The sequence below is a fragment of the Acinonyx jubatus genome, chromosome B1 (genome assembly GCF_027475565.1).
Source record: "Acinonyx jubatus isolate Ajub_Pintada_27869175 chromosome B1, VMU_Ajub_asm_v1.0, whole genome shotgun sequence".
In the NCBI taxonomy this organism is placed as follows: domain Eukaryota; kingdom Metazoa; phylum Chordata; class Mammalia; order Carnivora; family Felidae; genus Acinonyx; species Acinonyx jubatus.
In genome coordinates this window covers 169,787,168-169,794,168 of record NC_069382.1, presented here as the reverse complement: position 1 = coordinate 169,794,168, position 7,001 = coordinate 169,787,168, and positions in this window count along the sequence as shown.

Below are 7,001 nucleotides of genomic sequence, written 5' to 3'. Positions count from 1 at the left end.
AGAGCCTCAGGCAGAGGGAACAGCAAGCACAGCCTTGAGACAGAAATGGACTTGATGTCTTTGAGGAACAGAATGAAGGCCATGTGGAAATAAGAAACACTGTGAAATAAAGTAGGTGAGATACATGGGCTCCATCATGCAGGGCCTTGTATATCCTAGCAAAGCAATTGGATTTTCTTTTACTCCACATTTTGCCTAAATATTATTGCATGTTCTTTAAAACTATATTGCTTCCTTTACCAGACACAAAGATGTTCCAAAGCAGACGTCCTCAAAATGTGGCCCCAGACCAACAATATTGGCACCCCTCTAGGAATTCGTTACAAATGCAAAGTCTTAGGCCCCAACACAAACTTGCTGAATCAAAATCTCTGGGAGTGGAGTCCAGCATTTTATGTTCGGTAAGCCCTCCAAGTGATTCTGATGCATGATAGTTTGAGAACCACTGCTCCAGAGAAAAGAACTTTCTAGATTGCTGAAGCTTCCTTAAGTACAAACACACTGTTAAAGAAGACAACTACATGTATATTATGTATTTTCGTGTGATTCCTGTGTAAAATAAAAATGGAAATAACAGTACATATATTCTGTTCTGATCTTTTCTGGACAATTCATGATCCTCATTATGTGGATTCTGACACAATTATGTTCTTAGGGTCTAGGAAAGCAAATAAAGCTGCTTGGCTCTAAAACTTAATTGCCCAAGGTGGCTATTCTTTGGAAGTTTTTGTGCTTGCTTTTTATAGTGGCTCTATAGCTTTCTTTGTGCTTAAGCATTCACTTTACTTAATAATAAATGTAATAAAAATAGTTATGTATTAAGAATTTACTATATAACAGAGACCTGGCTTCGATAGCACTGTGAATAGATATTATTACCATTAAAGAAAAAGAAAATGGGCTCTGAAAGGTGAAGTCCTATGTCCAAGGATGCAAAGCCAGCAAAGGGCAGTGCTGGTATTCAAACCCAAGTACACTAGTTAATTATCTATTACTCAGCAACAAATGAGTCCAAACTAAGCGGCTTAAAATAGCAAGCATTTAAAACAAACAAACAAACAAACAAACAGCAAGCACTTATTACCTCACATGTTTTCTTCTTATGAGGCAACCAAGGATGTAGGGATACCCCAAGGAGCAGGGAAGAATGAAAATCCCTTTCCTTCACTCTGAAAATATCTGAACACACATATACACACACAGCAACAAAACAAAACAAAACAAAGCAAAACAAAAACAGAAAAGCAAAGAGACAAACCTCATGGATGAAAAACAAGAAAACACAGCCTTAGAGTGCAGAGACTCAGATATTAGAGTTTTTACATACTTCAAAAAAAAAAAAGCTATACTTAATTTGTTGAAAGAGATGAAATTCAACCTTGAAATTTTTATTATTATCTTTTTAATGTTTATTTATTTTTGAGAGAGAGACAGAGAGAGAAAGACAGAGCATGAGCAGGGGAGGAGCAGAGAGAGAGGGAGACAGAATCTGAAGCAGGCTCCAGGCTCTGAGCTGTCAGCACAGAGGCCAATGTGGGGCTCAAACTCACGAATCACGAGATCATGACCTGAGCTGAAGTTGGACACTTAACTGACTGAGCTACCCAGCCCCACTCAACCTTGAAATTTTTAGCAGAGAAATGAAAACTGTTTTTTAAAAAGAGCCACTAAAGGGCCACCTGGGTGGCTCAGTCAGTTGAGCATCCAACGATTTTGGCTCAGGTCATGATCTCAGGGTTGTGGGATCGAACCCCATGTCAGTCTCTGCACTGAGTGTAGAGCCTGCTTAGGATTCTCCCCCTCCCTCTGCTTCTCTCCTCTGCTCACGTGCACTCTCTTTCTCTCTCTAAAACAAAATAAGAAAAAATTAAAATTAAAAATTAAAATTAAAAAAATTTTTAAAGAGTCACTGAAAATGCTAGAACTAAAATGTAATAAACAATTAAGATACATAGGGAATATATTAAATCTACATATGAATAGATTTAATAATCAATTAAACATAGATAAAGAATTTTAATATGGAAGAAAATATCCAGAATGAAGCATGGAGAAGAAAAATTAAAAGAGATTATAAGAGACATAGAATAGCACTTTCTAAATGAATTATTTTAAATATCCAAAATTTCATAAACTGATAGTTCTATAAAAACAAATTGCTATTTAAGTAAATCAGTAGAACAATGAAATAAGAAAAGGACGTATCAGATAGAAGCCCAAATTTTATTAAGTTCATGGTATAAAATCAGTGTGCCAGGTGCTATAAAAGTGTCAAAATGGTTACTCTCAATTTTTGTATTTACCTTTTTTCAGACTATGGCACTGACATAAAAGAGTCATGAAAAGTTTTTTTTTTTAAGTTGTTTTTTTTTTTTTCAAGAGGGAGAACATGAGCAGGGGAGAGGCAAAGAGGGAGAGAGAGAATCCCAAGAAGGGGATCCTCCCTCCCCACCCTCTCACCCCGAATGCGTGGCTTGATCTTATGAATAGTGAGATCATGACCTGAGCTGAAATCAAAAGTTGGATGTTTAAGCGACTGAGCCATCCAAGCGCCCTCATGAAAAACTTTAATGTATGTTTAGTTGAAGTTCTGGAAGGTGAGGACAGAGATTATGGAACAGAAATACAACTTTAATGGTGAATAGCTGAGACTTGTCCAACACTAATTAAATACATCAATTGACAGATCCAAGTACCCAAAACTGGTTAAATAAAGGAAATTCTTGGTACTTTATGGTAAAACTGCCAAAGATTATAAACAAGGAAGATATCTTAAAAGCAGCCAGAGGGGAAAAAAAAAACCAGATTGCCACCAAAGGAGTGATAATTAGACTGACAACTAATTTCTCAACAGCAACACTGGAAGGCAAAAGACAATGGGATAATAGCTTCAAAATAAGAATAATAAAAGAAAGTAACTGCCAACTCTGAATTCTAACAGAATTATATATTATATATAACAATATTCAATATAATATACATATTATAGATAGATAGATAGATAGATAAAAGAAAACTATTTCAACAAACCAAAACCAGGAGAATTTATCCCCAAAGATCTGAACTAATATATATAGCCTTTAGGCAAAGGAAATGATTCCAGATTAAAAGTCAGAAATGAAAGAAGGAATGATAAATACAAATGAACATTGACAATATAAAGCAATAAAAAATAATGTCTTGTGGGGAATTATATATAGAATTATAATACAGTGCAAGAGAATTAAGTCAGGAGGGTTATGTTTTAAGGTCCATGCATTGTCCAAGAAAAGGGAAAAGAACCAATTAACACTGAATTTTTATAAGTTAAGTGTACATATTGCAACGTCTAATGCAACCACGATGAGAATTTATAGGATTGGAATTAACATTTTAAAGTCCTCAATCAATGCAATGAAAACCAAAACTGAAAGGAATGGAACACAAAACAAGTAGTACAAATTGCAGAGCTGAGCAAGATGGTAGAGTTAAATTTCTAAAAAATCAGAAATTAGGTTACTTGCAAATTTTGAAATTCCCTGTTTAAAAGACAAAGATCATCTTACAGAATTACATTGAATTGCACGTGCTATTTACAAAAGACATGTCTAAAACATAAGATTTCTCAAGGATATAAAGATATTAATATTAGACAAACTATATATTAAGGCTAATAGCATTACTGAGGTGTTTGAGTGGCTCAGTCGATTGAGCATCTGACTCTTCATTTTGACCCAGGTCATGATCCTGGGGTCATGGGATCAAGCCCCATGTCTAGCTATCCATCGGGCTCCACACTGAGTATGGAACCTCCTTGGGCTTCTCTCACTCTCTCCCTCTGCCCCTCTGCCCTGCTCATGCTAGCTCTCTCTCTCTCTCAAATAATAATGATAATAAAACAAAATAAATTTTAAAATAAATAAAAGCATTCCTAAAGGGAAAGAGAGTGACTTCATAGTGATACAAATTAAACTCACCAAAAAGATACAAGGGTATCTTGGACTGGGTAGCTTAGTCGGTTGAGTGACTTTGACTCAGGTCATGATCTCACATCGTGGGTTCGAGTCCCGTGTCGGCCTCTGTGCTGACAGCTCAGAGCCTGGAACCTGCTTTGGATTTTGTGTCTCCCTCTCTCTCTGCCCCTCCCCCAACTCATTCTCTCTCTCTCTCTCTCTCTCTCTCTCTCTCTCTTTCTCTCTCCCTCCCTCCCTCTTTCTCTCTCTCTCTCTCTCTCTCTCTCCCTCCCTCCCTCTTTCTCTCTCTCTCTCTCTCTCTCTCTCTCTCTCTCTGCCTGTCTCTCTCTCTCTCAAAATGAATTTTAAAAAGATATAAGAATTCTAAACTTGTATGTAATTAAAATACATAGCTTCAATTTCATTAACTTCTTTGAGATCTGATAGGTCAGACAAAAGTCAGTTCATATTTACAGGAGTACATATACATTTATAAAATTGATTTAACTGGCCTGTAAAAACACCACACCCAAGATCTGAAGAATATTCATTTATTTTATGCACCAAAATTATGAAGTTCTGAGCCTTAAAGTCAGCCCCAACGAATGTCACAGGACTGAAAGCACTCAGACTATGTTACCTCACCACAGTTGAATTAAGCTAGAAATCAATAACAAAACAATATTCAGAAAATCACGTTCGGAAATTTTAAAATACAGTTCTAAATAAACCTACAGTTTCACAAAAGGAATCACAAATGGAAGCTAGAAAATATTTTGAACAGAGCAATTATAAAAATATGACAAATCAAAAACTTTTGATGCCGCTAAAGCTGTGCAAAAAGGAAAACTGTATAGCTTTGGACTTCCTTAATCCATAAGAAGGCAGCTTCAAAAAAATCTATTTCAAATATTACACTTATTAAATCATGGGCTCAAACTCATCAATAATCAGGTAGATGCAATTAATACCTCAGTGAGATTCTACTACAAACTCACCAGAATGGCTCTAACTCAAATGACTGACAATAGCAAATGCTGATGAGAATAATTAGCATATATACTCTTGGTTGAAATGTAAATTGGTACAATCGCTTTGAAACACTATTTGATGATATTTAATACACACACACACACACATCTGCACTTTTTGTAACTCAGGAATTCCACATTTACAGTAAATTACATTTACATTTACAGTCACAAGAAATGAATATACTTATGCATCCTGGAGGAGAGACATAAGTGTCTTAGGGGTCTGGGGGTACATAGAGGGGATAAAATCTCTGATAGGAAACATGAAGAGATGATAAAATTACAAAGCAGCCTTTTAGTTCGTTTTCTCCTCTCCTGGGAGACCTTGAATAGAAAAGCTGTGTGACTAAATGTTTTCCAGGTACTTAGTCATCTGGGAGCATTTACCGTATGGATCAGTATCCTGAATATTGTATTTACATTGAAAATCCTGCTTTTTGCTTTTCTAGCTGTGTAAATTTGGGCAAATTCCTTAACTTCCCTTGGCCTCATTTATAAAATGGAAACAATGTAAGGCTGATATTAGATGATCAACCTGCCTAACTGAGAGAAATGGTGACATGGTAACACACTTGTCCCTTCTCCCAAGGCAGGTACAAAGGAAAGGGAGTAGGGATTTGCCCAGAAGTCTGGGCTTTGGCCAAGAAGGAATCAAGAGATCTGTGAAAGTACATCAGGTACAAAAGTAGAAAAGAGATTTAGGACAATGAAACTGGGGGACAAGAGGAGATGGGTAAAAACAGATTAAGAAACTAGGTATAGATATTGAGAACAAAAAGGAAGGTTGACTTTACACTCCTCTCAGCTACCAGATCAGGATTCTTTACGTTATCCCTGAACAGGGATTGTGGTCAAGTGGCTCTGGAAACGAGGAATGGAAGTGTGCCAGGACAAGAAACGAAATGAGGCATTATATGACTCCTTCTTTGTGTGCATACGCACCAGGCAAGTATTTTTCTTCTTTTGTCTGGACTCCCACTGCACCTTGTACATTCCTCTACTCTGTCACATGTAAGGCGGTAAATAGTAAGTGACATTTCTGTCCACCTGCCACTACATTCTGAATTTCTGGAAAATAAAGACAGGGTTTTATTTAGTTTTGAACCCAAGCACCTAGCATAAGAGGCTTTCAATAAATGTTGAGTTAACGAATAGACTAATGAATGAGTGATGTAGTTCTGTTTGCTGGAATCAGAGTTCTGGAACTGGACAGCCACCTAGTGCACTGAGCCCACTTCCCACGGGGCTCTCTGGCCTCACACATACTTTGCCACCAGCAACGTCCTTCCACTCCTGCAGGGAGAAGCCTGGAGCCTGAGGACACATTCCTTGGCTTCTCTTACTCCACCCAAACTATCCCATCAGTAGACTGGTATTAACCCGAATGTTGCTTCTGTTTTCTTCTCCAGATCTGGGTGAGACTAGATTCTTGACAATGACTATGACAAAATGAGATTCTTCCCCTCTGCCTCCATTCACTCCTTCTGGACCAATAACTAGGGTTAAGTCTTAAGACAGCCCATGTGGAGAAGTACAGTGCCAGATCCAGCAGAAGACATCTTACCCTCAGAGAAAGCCACAGGATTAGGCTGAGATGTGTCAGCCTGAACAAGGGAGGCATGTGGGGGAGTGATTTCGAGAATGATAAACAGGAGTACACGTTGGGGAGCAGAAAATGAAAGCAAGGGAGGGGGTTATTGACTTGGAACCCCCATAGAGTTAATATTAGTGTGTTTCCGAATGTCTCCTTGAGGCTTGGACATGATGATGCCTTATAGTAAATTAGAGGCAGAGTCTGGAACGCCATGGCAGAAAACTGAAGAAGGGCTCAGAATGCTCAGGGAGACAAGAATGTTAGAACAAATTTATCATGTGAGACGGATGCTTCTTGGAAGGATTCGAAGAACATTATCTTCACTAGGCAATAAGGAATATCCCAGTGAAAGGCATCATCTTTGAGAAGCCTAGAAAATGACTTTCTGCTATAGGGCAGAGTGAGACTAGGTGACTTGGCCATATAACTGGGCTCCCTCAT